This window comes from Lagenorhynchus albirostris, chromosome 3, assembly GCF_949774975.1.
Source record: "Lagenorhynchus albirostris chromosome 3, mLagAlb1.1, whole genome shotgun sequence".
Lineage (NCBI taxonomy): Eukaryota > Metazoa > Chordata > Mammalia > Artiodactyla > Delphinidae > Lagenorhynchus > Lagenorhynchus albirostris.
The window spans coordinates 14,412,605-14,435,015 of record NC_083097.1 but is presented as its reverse complement, the minus strand read 5'-3'; positions in this window follow the sequence as shown (position 1 = coordinate 14,435,015).

Below are 22,411 nucleotides of genomic sequence, written 5' to 3'. Positions count from 1 at the left end.
CAAGATATTGAATATAGTTCCCTGTGCTATACAGTAGGTGCTAGTTGGTTATCTATTTTATAGATAGTGGTCTGTATCTGTTAATCCCAAATTCCAAATGGTATAAGCAATACCATATGATATTTGTCTTCCTCTGTCTGCCTTACTCCACTCGATGTGATAATCTCTAGGTCCATCCAAGTTGCTGCAAATGGCATTATTTCATTCTTTTTTATGGCTGAGTAATATTCCATTGTGTATATTTACCACATTCAAGGGTCTAATTTAATAAAGTGCCTTTTATTATCATTAGTATCTTGTTTCTTTTTTTTTTTTTTTTTTGCGGTACGCGGGCCTCTCCCTGTTGTGGCCTCTCCCGTTGCGGAGCACAGGCTCCGGACGCGCAGGCTCAGCGGCCATGGCTCACGGGCCCAGCCGCTCCGCGGCATGTGGGATCCTCCCGGACCGGGGCACAAACCCGTGTCCCCTGCATCGGCAGGCAGACTCTCAACCACTGCGCCACCAGGGAAGCCCCAGTATCTTGTTTTTGAAAACGTCTCTCACCCCCAAATATCATTGGAGTGATACTACACATACTTTTAACATCTTTAAACAACCTTTCTATGCACTGTGTTTTCTTAAACATATTCAATATCATTACATTCAGTATCACTTATACGTGGTGTGTGTGGGTATGAGTGTAGAGAGATCTAAAATGTGGATTAACAAATGAAACACTGCTTTTGGATATTACTCTCCCGGTAGGCAAAGTTATAAAGAAAAGGGATTTTTGCCTTGGTGAGATTCTCCTTAGGATAAAAGGCCAAACATGGATCATTCAGTGGTCCCACAGCCCCTTCAATTTAGTCCTGAGAACATTCCTGATGGGGTAATTACAGAGAACTTTGAGCACAGTTTCTGCTCACCATTCTACACGCTAATTATCCTTCCAGGGAGCAGGGTTTTGCCCAGAGGTTCCTCCGTCTAGACCCCCAGTCACTTTCCTCTGAGGAAAGCATTCATCTCTTCCTTCCAGCCCAGGCCTAAACTGTGTTGAATTGTTATGCTAGAGGCTCTTGACAAGTCTACAAACAATTGTATTTGTGGTGCGATTTTATCCCTTGAAGGCAGAGAGAAGAGATTTTCAGAGCTTTCAAACTCCTTTCAGTGACAACCCCCAAAAGCCCTTGGTCTTCAAAAGTGATCAAAATCTCAAAGAGTTTTATAGTAATTCTATCACCCAGAACCACTAAACACTTGCTGAAATAAAGCAGAATCTTGAGAAAAAAACCTACCAAACTAAAGGGATAAAAAGATGTGATGGGGAGGTGAACAAAAGCCTAGAGCCCTTAATTTTTTTAGACAAAACAACTGTAAAGCTCACGTCAAACATTTGCATTTTTCTTACATGGACTGGACGCAGCCAGGCTGTTTCTGTCTTCTGGAAGTGCTTTTTTCCCTTGCTTATCCTAACATCTAAATGTAACTTCAAAGAGAACACAGTATCACAAGTCCCAAACATTGTTTCTCTGTTGGATCCACTTCTCTCTCCAGCTGAGAAGTTCATCATATCCTAATTTAGTAGCTATTCTTTTTCAAGTTGCAGTAAACATCATCAGAGACACAAACACAAGTGGCAGGTAGTGAGAACATCCCTGCCAATAATATCACAAGCATCCTGCTGGCAAACTTCCTTTCTCTGACTTCCTTCAGCATTTCGGGGATGTGTGAGCGTTTGCCATGTGACAAAGCACACTGCCGTCTTTCATGGAGTAACATCCCTCTCGCTTTCCTGCTCCAATGACTGGGTCTGTGTCTGGAGGCTGTGAGCCAGTGACCTGGACCACCAATTGGTTCGGGGATGAGTGTCCATTAGGGGAGAGAAGAGGTCGTTTGTAAAGGAAATCTGCTGGGGTAAGTGCGTTGCTCAGCAAGATGTAACGAGTATCCAATTCACACAGAGATCAATTGTTGTAATAGTTTATTGGCGAACAGAGCATTAACAGCTTTGGAAGGGAGGAGAAAATACGTCCTTTCTCCCTCCCAGCTATCTGGCAGCGAGTATCCTGACTTCTGATTGGAGAGGATGGGGCACAGCCAAGGATTGTCTCCCATTGTCCCGGGTGTCGCAAAGCCCCCAGCCTGGGCTACAAGGCAGAAAAGGGATTTCTAAGCAACACAGTACAAATTTTAAACCTTTTAGATTTTGTTATTCCATTCAACTGAAGTTCTTTAATAAGTACAATATAACTACTTTTTTAAAGTTCCCTTCATGTGTATCTCAGGACACAAGTATAGCTAATTAAGTCTTCCCATATTTTAAAGTCTGATTTCTGCTCTTAACTGTAAATTCTTGGAGGTAAGAGAATAAGACTAATTGGTCTGCACGGTCAGGGTCCTGGCAGAATCATTTGCACATAGTTGCTTCTGAATTAATCTATTTTTTGGTTTTGTTTGTTTGTTTGGGTTTGGGTTTTTTTTGGCCTCACATTGTGGCTTGCGGGATCTTAGTTCCCCAACCAGGGATTGAACCACTGGACTGCCAGGGAATTCCCTTGTTCTTTTTTTGAAAAAGCACATTTGAACCTTTTCATTTTCTTGTCCACTTTGTTCATTCCATTAATTTCCTCTTCAATTCCATAGTTCTCTCCTACCTCTGTTTCCTTGATTTCTTCCTCTTTGCACACTTCAACCCATCTCTCCCCTTTTCCTTCCAATGTTCATTTCATAGGTGTCTGTCTTGTAGCATTAACTCAGGCTTTCAGAACAGGTCTTGAAGTTATGATAGAACTAGCAGGTGCTTATTGAAGAAATTGATGAATGAATGAAATGGCCATTCCTTCAGATAATCTGGGTCTGCTCCAGAGACTCAACACAGAAGAGTGAGAGGGGAAATGTAGTGGAAAAATGAAAGAGAAATGGATTCTGTTGGGAGAGAAGACTGACGACTTCCTCTCTCTCCTGTTCTTCTTGACTAATGGGAAGAAGGGGACAGGCTCGTTGAAATAATTGACAAATCATGCCCAGCTGCAGGAAATGAGCAAACACATAAGAAAAAGTCCCTAAAAGAATAATGATGGAAAAAAAATAGTCATATGCCAAGCAAAACTTACCAGCTCTCCAGGAAAAACTCATTCATAAATCGGAACAAATGAGTGTCTACCTACTTAACAAAATATAAGAGAAAGAGCCTTCCGTGTGTAACCTGTACTACAAAGACCACAAACACTGCCATCAGACAAAAGACAGGGGAGGGAACATCTGTGAAACGCCACAGCTAAGCATCAAATCACTTCACACGGCCAAGAGGCCACCACCATACAGGCGTCTCCTGTATACATCCAACTCTCAGAACGGATATCAAAATATCCTATAATAAGAAACGTGAATGGTTCAACAAGGCAGCAGCATTCTATGCTGTACAAAGAAGAACATCTATCTCCTTTTCCTTTAGTTGTCTCATTTGAACACAATGAATTTAATTTCATCATGGCGTCTTCCTGTCCTGGGCAATTCCACGTGTGGACAACACCAATGTACCAAGGTATCAAGGGTTATCTCTGTCAGTGCTGCTGCATGTTTCAGCACCACACCCCACATTAGTCGTAAAGCTCAACAGAACACAAATCTATGCGGAGGTGACAGGCAAAATTCATTCTAGGAGGCCTGATTTTCCCTCCCACCGACTGTTAGCGTCATTGTGGTTCAACTGGCAGTAAGATCATTCCCTTCATCCACAGTTCAAAAGAGGTCCATGTAGGGAGGAATGAGGGCAGAAATGGAAAAAGGAAGAGGGAAGGGAAAGAAAGATCATGTATCTCCATTTTTTTTTAATGAAGAAACAAATGAGAAAACATAAAGTCCTTTTTTGAAATTCATCAATATAATTTCTTTCTTGGTAAGTAAAATTTAAAAATCAGTAACCATATGGCATTATACGTACTTTTTTTTTTTTTTTAACAACTTATTCTTCTGTCATGTCCAAGACTTTGAACCATGGGCTCCATGCAATTCCTCAATTTTTTTTTCTGTTTTTTTCTTTCTTTAAATTTCTTAACCTAACTCAAATCACGTCAGCTTCACAGGTTTTCAGCTGATGATATAACTTCCAAAAAACAAACGTTGGTGGAAGGAATACACTTTTATCCACTACATTCATACCCCGGTCTAGACTCTTTACTGCTCTTCTGTTTCCTAAACTGTTTAAAGTAAATCTCAAGAGAAAAGTAAATATTCTCCAGAGCGACCCTACTCAGTCATTGGTGGTTAACTCATACTTTCTAAAACCCAGGTTTCCAAAGAGAAGCAAAAGGTATTAGTCCCAAACCGTGTGGCTTTATTTTAAATAATTCCATTTTAGGCCAGATTAAGCCCACTCATGGATCATTTCCTCTTCTCAAAATATCAAAGCACTTTATAGAGATGTACTAATTTAGCCTCATAAATCTTTTTTGAAGGTGAAAAAAATCACACTTGTTTACTGAAGATCAAAATTTCAGTTTTCTGTTTTCTCCCTTTCTTTCCTTCTTTCCTTCCTCTTTCTTTCTTTCTTTCTTTCTTTCCCTTTCTTCCTTCCTTCATTCCCTCCTTCCTTCCTCCCCTCCCTCCCTCCCTTCCTTTTTTTCCAGTGGTAAAGCAAAGATGACAGCTCCAAACAGTGCGAAGTGTTGGAAACATGGTGATAAGACTACTCTTTACTCTCACTAGGAAATAGCCAGACTAACCTATACCTTTTCTTCATGGAGAAAAGAGATACGGAAGGTTTCCCATGAAAACCACTCTGGCGCAGTGGGAGCCGCAGAGACACTGGACTCGCAGACTGAAACTCAGTCTGTTGGGTTCCCGCAGGACTTTCCTCTTTCTGTAATTGTCCAAATCTCAGCCTGAGTTTGGCAATTTGGGGCCTTTCTTGCCATTGTGATTCTGGTAGACTCTATTTTCCTGCAAACTTCCAAGGCTTCCCATGCTTCCCAATTAAATGCAGTGTACCCAGATGGGGAGGGAGTGAATCTTTTAGAAAATAGATCAGTTCTCCCCTTATACCTTCTTTCTCTTTCCTCTACCTCTTGTCCTAAAATAATCCCATTTATTCTTTTGATGTTTAATGTCATTAAAATTAAAATGCTCTAATGAGGGGATGGGGGGCGTGGGGAGTTGCTGTTCACCAGGTACCAAGTTTCTGTCACGCAGGATGAAGTTCTAGAGATCGAATGAACGAGATGTGCATGCAGTTAACAATACTACATGGACACAACAATTTGTTAAGAGACTAGATCTCATGTTATCTGTTCTCACCACAATTTTAAAAAACAGAGAAATTAATATGAAATGACTCAAAAAAGTTTCAAACAGAAAAAAAAATCCTCTAAGAAGAGTTAATATGTTAAAGTGATTGGGGACCTTGGATAAAGGATCTAAGAGAAACAACAAAATAAGAGGAAATGCAAGCACATCTCATAAATTGTTTCAACATCTATGCTGAGAGATTAAAAGCAGGCAGAAAACAAAAGGCCGTTATGAAGTATTTAAGAGATAAATTGTATCCTGATCTACAACTGCAGTGTTGTTACAAAGTGTTCTTTAAATATTTCTGATGGGAATGAAGTGAATTATGGCTGACAAGTGGGGAAGGAGGAACGGAAAGAGCAGGAGGTTGGGTAACTAGAAACGGTGAATGTCCTTGTCAGCCAGCCATACCTGCCTCACCTCTTCAGTGAGGTTTTTCCTCTTTATTTAAGATTTGGGAGTTAATTATCCTTTGCATAATTTGTTTCTCACCTCAGTAGAATCTAGTTCAGAATTTCTTACGTTCTGGTTACCCCTACATTCTAAGCATTGTATTTTTAAAGGTATGAAATTATATGGGATTCTCATATAATTCATTAAAAGACATTACCATCCTCTGAAGTTTACAAAAAGCTCTCACCACTCATCATTCATCCATCCAGTCATTAGATAAGCTTTGATTCGGAACCAAACACAGCGCCAGGCAGTGTGCTGTGGGCTGAATTACGTTGTAGATGGAGTCCTTTGTAAGGAGACCTGGGCCGAGTAAAGTCCACAGTATGAGACTTCTTTCAGACATCAGTGTTGTTCATGACTAACATTTCATGAGAACTAGCTAACTGCCAGGCCTGCATTCTATCATTTAAGCGTCACAAGTCCTCTGGGCAAAGAGCGCCTGTTATTCTACACTAGGAAAGAGGAAACTGAGGCCCTAAGCTGCTGAGTAATTGACCTAAGGCGCCAGAGGAGGCTCACCCGCTGTGTCTGGCAGCTGCCACTCACCTCTTGGCAGAAATAGTGGAGAAAGGCTGGATCCCAGTTCTTCAGTTCTGCAATCCAGCTTTTTTTAAAGGCACCAACAGTAAAATATATGTGTAGAAAATCTACTGGACCCCAACATGCACAGAGCCCCCTCCCTGGTCCTGCTCCTACATGCTAATCCAGGGGTCAGCAAGCATTTTCTGTAAAGAGCTAGCTAGGACCATTTGGGGTTGTCCAGGCTCTACGATCTCTGCTGAAACTATTCAACTCTGTCTTTGGAGCTCCAGAAAGCAGCCATAGATAGTTCATAAATGAACGGGCATGGTTGGGTTCCAGTACCTTTATTTTTAAAATGGCCCATGGGCCTGCTTCCCTCTTCTGCCAAGCTGTACTTCCCTACAGGGTCTCCTTCAACGTCAAAATTCTTAACCTGGGGTCCTTAGGCTTCTAAACTCCCTGAAATCAACGGTAAAAATGTGTTTATAAATCTTTTTGTTTGCATGGGGATTTTTCAGGGGTAGGCTCCATAGCTCTCATCAGATTCTCAAATGTCCTAAGACTCAGAAAAGGTTAAACCTAGGTCCTCAGTTCCAATACTCGCTTCCGCCTACAGGGCCGGCTTCATGGCCTGCGAGGACCCTTACAACCTGCTGTATTTTTACAGTTACTTTCCCCTTTGATTTCTGGGTACCACTCACACTAAACGATTACCTGGGTCTCCAAAACATGTGCACAACTTTCAAGTGTCTGAGCCTTTGCAGATGCTTTTCAATCTGTTGGACGTGGACTTCTGAGTTAATTTGATTCAATTCATGAACACTTATTTATGAAAGAGTTTCACACAGCCAGGCCATATGTCCTGGGAATAGAGAAACAGATCTTATGATTGAGTCATTTAGAAAAGCAAACATGCAGTTACCAATTCAGAGTAAAAAGGTGCTGTCTGAACCCTCAAGAGGGGTGCCTACCCCAGATTTGGGGGCATCAGGCCATGTTTCCTGAAGGAAATGCTGGTTAGCGGGGACCTAAAGAATACTTAGGATCCTATCTCTGGAGTCAGAAGTTTTTTGAACAAAGAGAAAGAGGGTGAGTGGAAGAGAAGTTACATGCAAACATTTGTAGACAAAACACAGGTGAGTCTGTGAGAACAGAATACAGGATGGTAAGGGAAAGATTAGACCAGAGAGGTTGGATCACAAAGGATCTTGTGTGCAGATTAAGTGTTTGTTCTTTCTTACCAAGAAAATGAGAGGTCCTGTGTGGTCGCCCGACCAGCAGCTTCACTGTAACCGGGAGCTGGTTAGAAATGAAGTCATGGCCCCAGCTCAGAACTACTGAATCAAAATCTGCATTTCAACACAGCCCTGGGTGATTCCTATGCACACAGAAGTTTGAAAAGCTCTTCTTTATCACGGGTGAACTCCGTTCCCCGTTTCACCTGACCGGCTCCTACTCACCCAAGTTTCCCAAATGGCCCTCGGGTAACAATCCTTTGGTTGCTTTGTAATCAGATTCCTGGGCTTCTCCCTGGACCTTCTCATTCTGCAGGTCTGGTTTGGAATCAAAGAATCTGTTTTTCCAGGAAGTGTTTCAGGATGATTCTTACTTTAGGAGAGTTTGGGACCACACGAGCCCTGACCCCCAGCTCAGCAAAATGAATCACTTCCAGGTTCCTACATTGCTTTATCCTCACTTGTATCACAGCATTAATGGGCTGCTCTATAATTATTTTGTTTACGTCTCTATTTTCCTTGGTAGACTCTGAGGTCTTCCCTTCTGATTTCCTTCTGTGTTGCCACTTCCTGGCACAGGGCCTTCAACTCAATCACTGCCCAAGTGCATCCACAAATAACAATAACCCCACGTGACCCGTCCTCTGCGCAGACCAAAGGTCAAAGGTGGCATTAAAACGAAGGTAACTTCAGTTTTAATGAGCGATGTATCAGCAGGATCTTGATCTGAATATTCAAACCAAGGTCAGGAGAGTGTTCCTGTTACCAGTGAAGTTGAAACTCTTCTTCGCCCTAAAACTGGACACCTCAACTCCTCTTAACAGCTGATGATCAGGGCAACCCTTGCCTGCCTTCCTCCAGACCCCTGCCCTTCCTGCAGCCATCACACCCTGGAAATGCCTTCCTTCCACTGGCCTTTCAGGTCATCTAACAACTGCATTTGACCATTTGAGCTTCTGTGACATCAAATGCCTCTAGGCGACCACAACTGCATGAAGAAGTTATTTCCTTCTATTTGTTCTAAGTTTCCTTCTTAGCCAGTTAGTCTAATTTAAGGAATAACTTTTAAAGAAAAAATTAATTCAATCTTTTTGTTGTGGTGGGTATAGGGAGAGGCCAGGAGATATAAATGTTTTTATTTTATTATTATTATTATTATCTTTTTTTTTTTTTTCTTCCTGCTGTGCCGCATGGCATGTGGGATCTTAATTCCCTGACTAGGGATCGAACCCATAGCTCCCTGCATTGGAAGCACGGAGTCTTAACCACTGGACCGCCAGAGAAGTCCCTAAATGTTTTTAAAATCCCCTCAAAATCCCTTATTTAGTTTTAAGTTACACATATATTTTTTTTCTGGGTATATAAATAATATGTGTCCATTTTGCAATTTTGGAAAATAAATGTAAAGACTATAAATCTTACCACCTAGAATGTTATAGTTATATTATTTATTAATAGGATTTAGTTTCAAATAGTCACATTAGCATTTTCTCATCTGTAAATCATTTTGTCATCTAAGCCTCCTGTAGCTAGATTCAAACGCAGGTCCTTGCAATGCTTCTGACGCCTGAAATACTGCTTCCCAGGCAGAAAAGTGATGTGAGGAACCCATACAGCCAAGACAACCTGTGGCTCCAATGGAAGGGAAGAGATGGGAACGACGCTCCCATAAGGAATTCTGACTTTGGCAATGAAATTGCTAGGAGGATTTGTCACTCCAACTCTGGGGTTAAGGAAGAAGCAGAAACACCGGAAGGACAGTATGAAACATCCAACTCACTTCCCAGATGTGCTTGTCCTTGAAACAAATCTGTGTAAGTACTTCTTGGGACCCTTTTTCAACCATTTTCCTCGTTAACCAGTTCTGACTCCGAATTTCTCAAGTCTCTGAAATGTATTGGATTAGGTAAGTGATAGTGTACTCTCTGTTTAGTCTGACAGGGAAGAAAGCTCACAGGGTGATGAATCACTTTAATTAGTCCATGGGAGAGCTAGTTTTTGATTGGCAAGCTGAAATCTCTTCCCTAAAAGGATCCCCGAGAAAAGCCCAAAATGGGCTTTCTCGAGATTGGGTTTCTTAGGGGCTTCTTTCTTTTTCTTTAAGTGTCTGTGACTTTATTGTTTTATTTTTTAAGGGCCTTCATTCATTACAAAACATCTAAGTGATGAAGAATACAAAGATTAAACTATGAAATCATCTAACACCCAACACCTAGGCTCTGCTCTCCTAAGTTTATATTAAATGTCTATGCCAAGGTTCACTCCATCGAGTCAGGGATGTAGCCTATGCTCATGAAGGTTCCTGCAGGACTCAGCCCCACAGTTCAGTGATGAGCCCTGGAAAATGGAAAAGCTTGACATATCCTTTGCTCACTGCTACATTCTAGATCGGTAAGGTAGGGCCTTCGCTCCTGCTACCTTTCCCTTATCTTTCCCCTGGACCTACCCGCTCAGTCTTCTTCTCTCCAAACTGGGGAAGCTTGATGAGCATTTTTAGAGGCTGAACGAAACCACACCAGAATCTTCTGTTCCCCTGCTTGGCATCCAACCCCATATTGTAGGTAATGACATGAGGCTATACCTTTTGCCTTGTTTGGCTATAGCTGAAGCTATAGCGTTGGTTGACATTATTATTCATTCATTTCACAAATATTTTATCTATCCACTACATGCCAGGTGATGAACTAACAAGAGCATAAAAGAAGAAGGAAGAGATTATCAGGGCAGTATTTCAGAGAGTGTTAGTATTTAAGGTAGTGGATAATTAAGGAGCAAAGGATTCAGCTAGGGAGCTGGCTAAGAACTGAGATTCTCAGGCCCCACCTCTGTGACCCTGGCATTATTAATCAGTCCCCCTGGTGATTATGATGCATGTGAGGCTCAGAGAAACATCTCAAAGGATGGCTAGAGGAGAAGGAGATAGTAAAAGAGACTGCAAAGGCACAGTGGAAAGAGGGAAGTCAGACTGTGAGAAGATCTAGCCTTAACTCTTAAGCTCTACAGTTGACCATGGGATTTAAAAATAGATGGGATAATTCACAGGGTTCACTCCAGAACTCACTGTCCTCCCCTTTGGACCACTTGAACCTCAGTTTACCTAAGGCAAACCTTATTCTCTAGGTCTTCTGTTTCAGCTCCTCCTTCTAGGACCTCTGAATGGGCACCTTCCTGCCTCCAGACATCTGGATTGACTTCTTCTAATCTGAACTACACATGTTCCCTTTACCAACCAGTGGGCCAATAATGAGCCTCTTATTGGCGTAGTCCCAGGACCTCCCACGCCTGGGAACAACGCGGTGGTCACTCATCCACTAGCTATCAGGACTAGATGCAGGAGAAAAGACAATCATGGAAGGGACGGGAGACGTCATTTATCAAAATCTTTTACCCAAAGCAGGATTCTCTCCGACCATATCCTTGACCAGGGGTTGATCCAGCAGCTTGGAATCTCCATCCAGTGCTACCAAGACAACCTGTTCTAGTGTCGAACAAGCTTCACTCGTGTCATGAGCCAAACCCTCTAACCGACTGATCAAGTTCTGGCTTCTGTGTCCTCATAGAGCAGCCCCCACCCATGTCTGCGAGACCACCCTTGTATATGAAAGTTTCTGCTGTATTTTCTTTTTCAGGTTAAACACCCTCAGCAGCTTCAGCCACTCTGAGGATGACGTGCTATTGAGCCTCTTTATTATTCTGATTGTTTCATCTGGAAACAAAGGAACTTTGCTTTAGATTCTGCATTAGTGTATGGGAGGATGAAATGATATGGATAACCCAGGTAAACTGCACAGAATAAAGTAAGTGCTCAATAAATGCTTTAATACCATGTAAGATTTCCCCTTGTATAGCAGGGCATGGAGATAAATAATCAATAAATTAATTTGCTGGTCAATAGTACATGAAAAGGGGGCACCTAGTTTTTGCTAAACTCTTATGGGAGATAAGCTAAACCATGATGAGTTAAGTATAGTCCAGATGTTGTCTAGTCCTCGGGGAATTTGATTGTGACTCCCTTAGAAATGTGAGGTTGCGTGCCTTTGTATTTCTTTCTCCCAGACAGATGGCGGAGATTCAACATGACTTAGGTTGTAAAGATTAGACACATCTTGATTACTTTCTGTAGCATCACTTGGCTCTCTTAATTGATAGGAGATTAAAAGCGGCAGATCATCAGAGAAACTCGGAGAAAATCACCATTTCTTTTAGTTTTCTCTATCGAGAAGACAAGTTTTCCATGCAAGGATGTATTTAGAATTTCCAAAAGGAAAAAAGAAAAAAAAAACAAGCTTCTAAGTCACTAATCCAAAATATTTGATATTCTTTTTCGAGTAACTTTTAAAGACAACAAACTTTTAAAATCTGTCAAAGGAGAGCAGGACTGTTATTTCTGTTACTGATATTATGTCTGGTATTTGTTGGCTTACTTGAATTGCCATAAAATATTTATGTGAAAAACATCTAGGGGCTTCCCTGGTGGCGCAGTGGTTGAGAGTCCGCCTGCCTATGCAGGGGACACGGGTTCGTGCCCCGGTCCGGGAAGATCCCACATGCCGCGGAGCGGCTGGGCCCGTGAGCCATGGCCGCTGAGCCTGCGCGTCCGGAGCCTGTGCTCTGCAACGGGAGAGGCCACAGCAGTGAGAGGCCCGCGTACCGCAAAAAAAAAAAAAAAAAAAAAAAAAATCTAAAAGCCGGAGGCATGACAATTGAGTTTATTTTATTGATCAGTTTATCAAAATAAAGTCTTCGTAAATATCTATCAGACTGAAGTTTATACTGATTTTTTTTTTAATATTTATGTATTTATTTATGGCTGCGTTGGGTCTTCCTTGCTGCACGTGGGCTTTCTCTACTTGCGGCCAGCGGGGGCTACTCTTCGTTGCGGTGCGCGGGCTTCTCATTGCGGTGGGTTCTCTTGTTGCGGAGCACGGACGCTAGGCATGCGGGCTTCAGTAGTTGTGGCTCGCGGGCTCTAGAGCGCAAGCTCAGTAGCTGTGGCCCACCGGCTTAGTTGCTCCGCGGCATGTGGGATCTTCCCGGACCAAGGCTTGAACCCGTGACCTCCGCGTTGGCAGGCGGATTCTTAACCACTTGCCACCAGGGAAGTCCCTATAATGATTTCTGAATGAACAAAAAAGTTATCTTTCATATGTCTTTCATAACATTATCGATGATATAGAGCCTATTATTATCCTTATTTTCATTTATAAGTCTTTTTGTGTGTGATATGTTATATTTAGTGAAAAAGGAAGCTCATCTGACTTGTCTGTCCATGTCTCTCCCTTCCCCCCTTCTCTCTTTCTTTAAAACAGGGTATCTGTCATTCATTTGGTTTCGAGAATGCTGAGACAGTGTATAATGAGAGCCTGAGTATCCAGGCTCTTTCATCTGTGTGCTTATTTTCTGAAGTGCATTCCTTCACAAAATCATGGTCAACTCCACCCTTCCTAAAATAACACCATGGCGCTTCAAGCTCTACCTCACCCCTCCCCACTGCCCTAATTGCACATAAAACTACTGTTGTAGCATTTGAGAATAGGGGCTGTCATGGCTGGCTACATAATTTATGGGGCCCGGTGCAAAACAAAAATGCACGACCTTTTGTTCAAAAAGCAAGAAAAAAAGTGCCCCTGAAAGCACTAAAATAAAAAGCTTTTTCCTTTCTGTATTCTCTCTCTTGACTTGTCATGGTGGTTTTTTATTTGCTAGCTAATGTCATTTAAGTAAAGAAAAATTTAAAATGTACATTATTAGCAGGGATTTCACTGTCCCTCTTTTGACTGTGCAATGCCAATCTTAAATAAAATATCAGAGCATTTGACTCATAAGCAGAATCACAGAAATCACACAATTCGTATTTCATTGCTTGTACACACATCATATATATTTTATTCTTATAAGAATAGTGGAAATGCACAAAACTCACTGAACCGTTTTAATTTCACTTCTTGCTGCACACATGTTTGACCACCACTTTCTGTCTTTGAATTAATGATGAGTAAGGAAGGTTGAAAGGAAAAGTAACCAGCTGCCCTGTTTTTCCCTTTCCTTCTATACCATCACTCTCAGCATTCGTAGTTGGTGAATAAGGGAAATAACATGAATAAGAAAGGATATGATACATTTCCTTGGTGGTTGGTTTCTGCGTTCAAAGCAAAAAGAAGTGAAGCCACTTGGGATATCAGCAGCCCCTCACCCATTTTACCCAGTCAGAGAAAGTGAACACACTTACCTGGTGCTCATTTGGAGCCTCACTCAAGTCCCATGCAACCTGGTCCTCCAGAATTCTGTGCTCCTGGGGCAATCCGAACACTTTGCAAATGGAGCAACAAGGAATGGCTGAGAACAGGGATGATGGGCATTTCTCCATTGTCCTATCGGACTTCACTTACAAGACGCAAGTCCAAAGACAGAATCATTAAGAATTTCAAGAAGGTGACAGCAGAGGATGAACCTACGCATGGAGCCCTTCTCAACACCAGGCCTTTCTGAGTGTGGGCTCCTGAGCATGGGGCCCTATGAAATGGCACAGGTCATGTGCCCAAGAAGCTGGCTGTATGTGCTGTTATGTTGGAGCCCAGTGGCTGTTCTTGTGTAATAGGTAGCCTGTAGACAGTTAGCAGGGAGTTCAGCAGATGTTCAGAAGGCTAAACGTAGAATTACCAAATGACCCAGAAAGTCTACTTCTGGGTCTCTATCCAAAAGAATTGAGAGTAGGGACTCAAACAGATACTTGTACGCCTATGTTCATTGAAGCACCGTTCACTTCAGTGAAAAGCTGGAAAAAAACGTCCATTGACGAATGAGTGGCTAAACAAATGTGGTATATATGTACAATGGAATATTATTCAGCCATAAAAATAAAGGAAGTTCTGATATATCACAACATAGATGAAACCTTGACAACATTATCCTAAGTGAAATAAGACAGTCACACAAGGACAAATAACGTATGATTCTATTTGGACGAAATATCTATAATAGGCAAATTCCTAGAGAAAGTAGACTAGAGATTACAGGAGTTGGGGGAGGGGGAATGGAAGTTATTGGTTAATTGTTACAGAGTTTCTGCTGGGGAGTGATGAAAACATTTTGGAAACAGATAATGGTGATAGTTGCACAACATTGTGAATGTACTTGATGTCAATGAATTGTACACTTAAAACTAGCTAAAATGGCAAATGTTATGTTATATATATTTTTCCACAATAATTTTTTTAAATGAATAGGAGCAAAACCCCAAACAATCCAATAAAAATTAATGGGCGAAGGAACTGGGTAATTTTTCTGAAGAAGACCTACAAATGGCCAATAGGTACATGAAAAGGTGCTCAACATCACTAATCACCGGGGAATGCAACTCAAAACCATAAGGTGGTCTCACCTCACAAGTGTGGGTGAGCATGTGGAAAAAAGGGAACCCTTGTGCACTGTTGGTGGGAATAAAAATTGGTGGAGCCATTATGGAAAATAGAATGGAAGTTCCTCAAAAAATTAAAAATAGAACTACTATATGATCCAGAAATTCCACTTCTGGGTATTTAGCTGAAGGAAATGAAAACACTATGGCAAAGAGAATCTGTACCCCCCAAGGTCATTGCAGCATTATTTACAATAGCTAAGATATGGAAACAATGTCACTGTCCATTGACAGGTGAATGGATAAATAAGATGTGGCATAAATATATACATATACATGAATATTACCCAGCCATGAGAAAGAAAGAAATCTGCCATCTGCAACAACATGGATGGAGCTGGAGGGCATTATGCTAAGTGAAATAAGCCAGACAGAGAAAGACAAATACTACATGGTATCACTTACATGTGGCATCTTAAGAAAAAAAAAGGCAAATAACAGAGAGTAGAAAAGTAGATGCCAGGGGTGGGGTGGGGGTGAGGGAACTCGGGAGAGGTTGGTAAAAGGGTACAAAATTTTACTGACAAGCTGGATACAAACCTTCACCTACAAGCTGGATCGTTCCGAGGGGCTAGCATAAAACTTGGTGACTATTGTTGATAACACCGTATTGTACACTTAAAATTTGCTACAAGAATAGAACTTAAATGTTCTCACACACATGCAAAAAAGATAAATATGTGAGGTGATGGGTGTGTTAATTAAGTAGATGATGGGAATTCTTTCACAATACGTGTGTGTATATATATATAAAATGACCATGATGTACACTTTAAATATCTTATAAGTTTATCAATTATACCTCAATAAAGATGTAAAAAACAGTAATAAAAATAAAATAAATATATAAAATTAAAATGAGTAGGAAATGAAGAGCCCAACATCTAAACTTTTTGGTCAATGCCTTTTGGTTTTTTGTTTTGTTTTGGTTTGGTTTGGTTTTGGTTTTGGTTTTGGTCAATGCCTTTTGATCACAATCACCTTACCTCACAGGCTAATCTTCAGCTCTGTTACTGTTACTACATCACTCTGCTTGCTCCAAGTTAAACTTCATCCTCTTAATTATAGAGAGTGTGCAACAAATTTGTGAACCTGGATTGGAAGTCAATTTGGGGAGATCATTTCGATAGTTCACAGGATTCTCCCGAAAAGAGACCCAAGTGCCTAAAATAATGCTTTCTTAAATCTATAGCAAGTTCACCTGTCTACATACGAATCACCTGAGTAAACTGCTTAAATGTATTTTTAAAAAGCTCACCAGAGAGTGTTGCCAAACAAGTTACCAATATTGCAATGGGATCTACTCATACCAAAACATTATTTGTTTTTATCTGAAGTTCAAATTAACAGGGCATTCTATGTTTTTATTTGCTAAATCTGGCAGCCCTATTCCTTGGTGATTTTGAGGCAGATGGGACACATCTAAATTGCCAGGTTTTCCCATGATGAAGCAGTTTTTAAGTCCTGAAAACCTTTCGATGAGCAGGTGTGAGATTTTTGACGGTAGTGTCTCTCAAGTCCCTGAACATTCTATACCGCCAGCCACTCCCTGCTTGAGAGGGTCCTCTCTCTGACTTCCAAGAACCTTTCTGATTTCTTCCCGTCCTCAAGGCCTTCTCCTCCTCAGCCCTTCTCAGGGGCAGATCCTGGCATTGTGGGACCCAGAGCTTATGCAACTTGCAGAACTCACTTCATAAAAAATAATACCCAATACAAGTACAACAGGAGGCCAAAAGTGAGAATTATGGAGAATGAACACAGAAATCACCACAAATTGCAAATTTTAAAAAGCTTGTTATTAACGAACACTCATCTCTCAATAATGTTTTCCTACATTTTTTGTCGGCCTACCCTTTAATCACTTCTTCCAATGATAGGTTGTTTGGTAATAATATTTTCTATAGAGAGACTAAGAATGGTAATTCAGTCTTTCTCTAGCACGATGAATAGAATTTGCTTTTTATTATTGATAGTGTAGAAGAGTTTCTTTCCACTTCACAAAGAATAAATGGCAACGTCATGTACATTATTAGGATTTTTGGAAATTTGGGCAGACTTTGTTCAAATTTCTTTTATATTGAGCTGCGAGATTTGGAAGAACTTTCCACAGACTTGCTTCGTTTATTTCAAACTCAGTATTTCCTCTGCTTCTGGTGCTGGGCAGCATAGGATCACAGTCACGTCTTCATAAGACCTCTGGTTTCACGTCCACAGGTTCCATCCCAGCAGAGTCAGCCATGTACAAGGCAGGAGTATCCTCTGAAGCGATTCCTGCACTCAGCACGCATTCACTTAAAGACAAACAGAAAACATTCCCAAACACACAAAAATACATCTCATCTGTGATGGTTAATTTTAGGTGTCAACTTGGCTGGGCCATGGTGCCCAGATACTTGGTCAAACATTGTTCGGGGGCTTCCCTGGTGGTGCAGTGGTTGACAGTCCGCCTGCCGATGCAGAGGACGTGGGTTCGTGCCCCAGTCCGGGAAGATCCCACATGCCACGGAGTGGCTGGGCCCGTGAGCCATGGACGCTGAACCTGCGTGTCCAGAGCCTGTGCTCCGCAACGGGAGAGGCCACAGCAGTGAGAGGCCCGCGTACTGCAAAAAACAAAACAAAAAAACCATTGTTCGGGATATTTCTGTGCAGGTGTTTTTTGATCAGATTAACATTTAAATTGGTAGACTGAGTAAATAGGTTACCTTCCATAATGTGGATGGGCAACTGCAACCTCTGAAGGCCTTAATAGAATGAAGACTGAACTCCCCTGAGTAAGAAGCAGTTCTGCCAGCAGGCTGCCTTTGGACTCAGACTGCAAGCCTTCCCTGGGTTTCCAGCCTGTAGCCCACCCTGCAGATTTTCCACTTGCCAAGCCTGCACAATCACGTGAGCCAATTCCATAACATAAACCTCTCTCTCTCTCTCTCCATCTATATATGCACATACACACACACATAAACACGTGTATGTGTGTGTGTACACATTCTACTGAATCTGTTTCTCCGGAGAACGCTAATACACCACTTAACTCCCCCTGACACATGTTCCAAAAATGCTCCCACCACACCAGTGTCCCAGAATGTACAGCAGCGTGACAGAGTAGTCTCGGAGTGAAAACATACAACAGTCTTCAGGTTATAGCAGAATCGATTACAGTGAAAGTATCTCACAAAATGTTTACAAAACCCTGGAACCACAGGAACAGAGGGCCAAGGTCCCTCCCAGGCCTTAGAAGACACTGTACCAGGGAGAAGCCCTCGAGCTTAAGTGAGGTGAGCTCCTTGTTCAATTCCCCCCCGGTCCTACCTGCAAGTTGGGGCCTCCACCTCTTTCCTCTCTGCAGCCCTCCTTCCTACTCAGCTCTCACTGTACAGTCTGGGTACTAACTCTCCCCCTGCCACCAACGCAAAGACATCTCTCTGACTATACTTCCTCCCCTCTATCACCCTTTCCCTTTCAATGGGGCCATTCCCATCAGTACCCAAACCTGCATGTTTCTCCATCTTAAAATAAAACCTCTCTTTTGTCTTTACTTTCCTCTCCAGGCACCTCTCCGTTTTTCTGCTTCCCTTTATAACAAAACTCCCAGCAGCCCTTTATTTAATGTCATCCTGTCTTCTTTGTCCACTGTCTCTTAAACCCATTCCACCTAGCTTTATAGAAAACAGAGGAACCAGAAGACCCCGAGAGCCTTGGACCCCCTGCACCAGCTGCAGACAGCTTACTCTCTTATTTTAATGAGAGAAACAATAAGCTTCTGTCTTACCAAAGCCCTGATCGTTGGGATTTTCTTTTTTATCATGTGTTCATGTACAGCTGGTCTTCATCAGTGGCAATCCTGACTATGTTGGGATGAGAGTGAATTCTGACCCAGAAGATTTGCCCTAAAAGGGCTCTACCTACTGTATGTGCTTAAAATGAATTTTTTGCTTGGTTTTGCTGGGCACTTGGGTCATCTATTAGTTTGCTAGGGCCGCCACAACAAAGTTCCACAGACTGGATGGCTTAAACAACAATAATGGATTTTCTCATAATTCTGGAAGCTAAAAGTCCACAATCAGGTTGTCAGCAAGGTTGGTTTCTTCTGAGGCCTCACTCCTTGACTTGCAGATGGATGTCTTCTTGCTGTGTCCTCACATGGTCTTTCTTCTGTGAGCCCACGTTACTGCTGTCTCGCTGTATCTCTAAGTTTCCTCTTCTTATAAAAACACAAGTCACATTGAATTAGGGCTCACCCTAAGACCTCATTTTACCCTAATCACCTTTTTAAAGCTCTGTCTCCAAATACAGTCATATTTCAAGATACTGGCAGTTAGGACTTCAACATATGAATTGGTGGTGGGGATGGGTGTCAGTGTTACATAATTCTGCCCATAACAGGGAGCGCACGTTGAAAGTCTAAACCACCATAAGAGCTGTTTGTGTTTGTGAGTTCCCACAAAAGTTTCTATTTTTCACCCCACGTCGAGGCCTTAATTGACACATTTTCTTGTCAGTACCTTTGATGAGAGTTGGGAAGTTTCAAGGCTGTGCATTTCTGAGGGTGTAGCCTTTGAGGAGTCATGTTTCATCCAAAAGTCTCAGCTGTGACTCCAGGCAGCCTTGTCTCCCGTCCCTCTTTGGCATGGGGACTCACTTGCCATTGCGGTTTTTACCTTGCCTTTCTCTGGACCTTTGTGGATTACCTGTACCTTTTAAATTTTCTTTTAAAAACACCCTTTGGGGTTGGGGGGGAATAATTTTAGATTTATGGAAAAGCTGCAAAGATAGTACAGATTGTTCCCTTTGTGTTAACATCCTATGTTACCTTGTACATTTGTCCAAAATGAAGAAACCAGCATTGGTGCATTACTATTAACTAAACTTTAGACTCTATTTGCATTTCAGTAGTTTTTCCACCAATGTCCCTTTTCTGTTCCAGGATCCCACGTTACACTTAGTCCTCATGTCTCAGCCTCCTGGGTCTGTGACAGCTTCTGTCTTTCCTTGTTTTTGATGACAGTTTGAGGAATACTCGTCAAGTATTTTTGTAGAATGTCTCTCAGTCTGGATAGACATGAATTTTAAAGGCTGCCCATGGTGTTGTACCCAACATAATAACGTGTTCATGGTGAGAGGTGCTATCTCTTCAACATGGTGCTGAAAGAGGAAGCCTCTGCCCTCTGATCCTACCCTTTGATTCTACAAGCTACCCAATACCCTGCAAATAAATTCCTTTCCCCCCTAAGTTTGCCAGGGCTGGGTTTCTTGCTTAATTCAAAGAGCTTCATGACTAATTCACAAGCCATAATAGATCTCCCTGTCACTGTTCTCACCACCCCCCCATGTTTTTTTCTGGCAACACCAAATTAATATATTTTTAACATATTGAGATTTCTGTAAAACTCTTCATGACTTTCTCCGTTTGCATCATTCTCTGCACTTATTCAGATGCCAGTGTCCAGACCACTGGCATTTCATTTCTTCTGAATATTGCGTTTGGTTGCAATTTCTCTGTTTGCTCTGGGGCAGTGATCGACATGAGAAAGTAGAGGCAGAAGGCGTCTAAACAGAACTCTGTGTCCCAGAGGCAAAGCAGCTGAAGAGGCGGTGGGATCATCTCCAATTAGGTAAGTGGCCAGGGGCAGAAAGGAGAAAGGTGTCGGGCACAAGGGCTCACAGGTGCTCCAGGCCAGGTCAGGGCTGTCCCCGCTGTGAAAACACGGCTGCCACTGCCTGGACAGGCGGGACCGCGGGCTCAACACGCTGGTCCACTGCCAGTTGTGAGGTCAAGTGTGGAGCGAATGAAACTTGTCCCATCTGTTGTCTTTAAAAAAAAGAGGGAAGGAAGTTAACATTTTTTTTTTAAAGGGCTTCAAATGCTTGGCTTTTTATTTATTAATTTATTTCTTTATTTTCGGCTGTGTTGGGTCTTCATTTCTGTGTGAGGGCTTTCTCTAGTTGTGGCAAGCGGGGGCCACTCTTCACCGCAGTGCACGGGACTCTCACTATCGTGGCCTTTCTTGCTGCGGAGCACAGGCTCCAGACGTGCAGGCTCAGTAGTTGTGGCTCACGGGCCTAGTTGCTCCGTGGCATGTGGGATCTTCCCAGACCAGGGCTCGAACCCGTGTCCCCTGCATTAGCAGGCAGATTCTCAACCACTGCACCACCAGGGAAGCCCGGAAGTTAACGTTTTTGAGCACCCACTACGTGTCAGGCATCACTTTCTGCATCTTATTCAATCCTGGGAATTAGTGGGTAATGTCCCAGCCTCACACTGAGCAAATTGCCAAGTTCAAAGTTGTAGAGAGGTAGGGACTTCTCTACCTGGTGGTCTAGTGGTTAGGACTCTATGCTTCCACTGCAGGGGGCATGGGTTCCATCCCCGGTGGGGGAACTAAGATCCTGCAGGCCACGTGATGCAGCCCCAAACATCTAAAAATTAAGAAAAATAAAAATAAAACAAAATTGTTGAGAGGTAAAGCCTGATTTTGAACTCAGTTCTGTCTTTTTCTGAAGTTCATGGTCTTTCCAGGGTAGGACAGAAAAAAGAGCATAAGCTTGAGAGAACTCACCCAGCTGTGTGCCACTGGTGGGCAATGGCTTGAATTCTGAGTCTCAATTTGTTCCTGTATAAAATGGGTAGAATGAAACCCCCCTTGCTGATTCGATAATGCAAGCAAAGCATTTACAGCAGCGCTCAGCACAGAGTAGCTCTTGTTAATATACCTTAGCCCTTAGTGGTAATAAGAATGCTAGTAGTATTGGTGTTATGATTAGGCTGGGCCAATGTTAATGTAAAAGTGCTTGTGATAACACTGCTATCACTCCTTCATTATCACATCTTCATTTATGCAACAGTGACAGACATTCCTTGGGGTGCTTGAGATACAGCAGGAGATAAAATAAAGACACACCCCTGCTCTCAGGGAGCTGGCATACTAATAGAGGAAGGCAGACAACAAAGACGTAAACACAGTAAACAAGGAAACCAGGCATCAGCATATCTTTTCTTTTCTTTTCTTTTTTTAAAATTTTCGTTGGAGTATAGTTGATTTACAATGTTGTGTTAGTTTCCGGTGTACAGCAAAGTGATTCAGTTATACATATACATGTATCCAATCTTCTTTTAGATCATTTTCCCATATAGGCTATTACAGAGTATGGAGTAGAGTTCTCTGTGCTATACAGTAGGTTCTTATTAGTTATCTATGTCTTATATAGTAGTGTGCATATGTCAATCCCAATTTCCCAATTTATCCCTTCCCCCCTTATCCCCTGGTAACCATAAGTTTGTTTTCTACATCTTTATAGCACTTACTATGTACTAGGCACAGTTCTTGAAAGGGCCAAATCTAAATATTTTAGGCTCTGTGGGCCATAAGGTCTCTTACAACTACTCAACTGTTAGTGCAGAAGCAGCTATGGACAATCTGTCAGTAAATGGAGGTGGCTGGTTCTAATAAAACTGCATTTCAAGAACAGGTTTTGTGCCACGTTCGGCCCATGGACCATAATTTGCGGACCCCTGAGGAAA